Source organism: Rhea pennata, chromosome 3 (genome assembly GCF_028389875.1).
Source record: "Rhea pennata isolate bPtePen1 chromosome 3, bPtePen1.pri, whole genome shotgun sequence".
In the NCBI taxonomy this organism is placed as follows: Eukaryota; Metazoa; Chordata; class Aves; order Rheiformes; family Rheidae; genus Rhea; species Rhea pennata.
The window spans coordinates 126,174,819-126,176,044 of NC_084665.1; positions in this window are offsets into that span (position 1 = coordinate 126,174,819).

A 1,226-nucleotide genomic window follows, 5' to 3' on the forward strand; every position below is an offset into this window, starting at 1 on the left:
AGACTACATCAAACTTCCATATTTGTAAAGATGAAGGGGGTCATTGCATACCTCCAGAAATCAAATGTCTGCAAGAACAGCTGGGACTTTGTCCTCACAAAGAATGGAAATGCTGCAAAGAAATGCAATAAAAACTTCAGTGAGTTGCAGAAACCCACAGAAATTCATGCATGAGAAGACAAGCAAGTTTTCTTCCTGGTGTTGTAAAGAAGCTGTCTACCTTTCCCAACATATAATGTAATTTACTTGAGACAGCATGCTTCTTCCTCTACATAACCAAAACAATAAATACTAAATAAACAAGTATAGCAAAAAATATATATGGAAAGAGGCAGAATGTCTTTCTCTTGCAACTCCCTTCAGAAATCCACAGAAACATAGCTATAATATTCCTGGAAACCACATCCCCTTGTAATCTATACTTTACCTCCCTTCCTTTTTTGTCCTGCTATGTGGTTTATACTGTGCTACTTTGGCTTCATGCCTATTTAAACTTTACAGTGTTCTGGGAGGTGGTTGTCATCACTCTGCCCTTGGCATTTGAGGCCCCTGAGGCTGCTGGTGCACACTGCAATGCTCAGCATTACAGCCATGTTCCTTCAACAACCCCAGCGATGGAAGTGGGCTGTGGTGGGAAAGCCCTGGTGCCTTCCAACTGGAAATCTTTAACTGACCTCTTCCTTCAGATCACAGTCTTTGTTCACCTTCCTCAGACACAGTAAGACAAATTCCAGGAAATTCTGAATGTGCTCGACTCTTCCTTACCTGTTTATCAGCAAAAAGAGTCTCCTGGGGAGCTGAGCACCTCTCAAGATGTGTTTCCTCTGTCTGCAGTACAAAGATCTCAGTCATTTTTGGTTATTACAGTCATTTGTGCAAAGCTAGACCAGCAGACACAAGCCTTATTTATTTGCTTGTTTATTTATTTATTTGTGGAGAAAGCTATTCTTGAGAAAAACTTCTATGAGATCATCCCACACTTACTCCAAAATAGGCTTAAATCAAACCACCCTGGATAATTCTGGATGAGGAAAAACAAGACCGTTTTGTAAAATGATGTCTTTTTCTTCTATCAAAGTGATAGAAACAGTGTGTTTTTTATAACTACCCCTCCCTGGTGTTACTGTTGAATAGCTGTACTTGTTACTGGCCTTGCAGCTGGATTTAGAGGCCTAAACATCTCTGTGCTGAACTTAACAAAAATGCATAATCTGTGTAACAAAGTG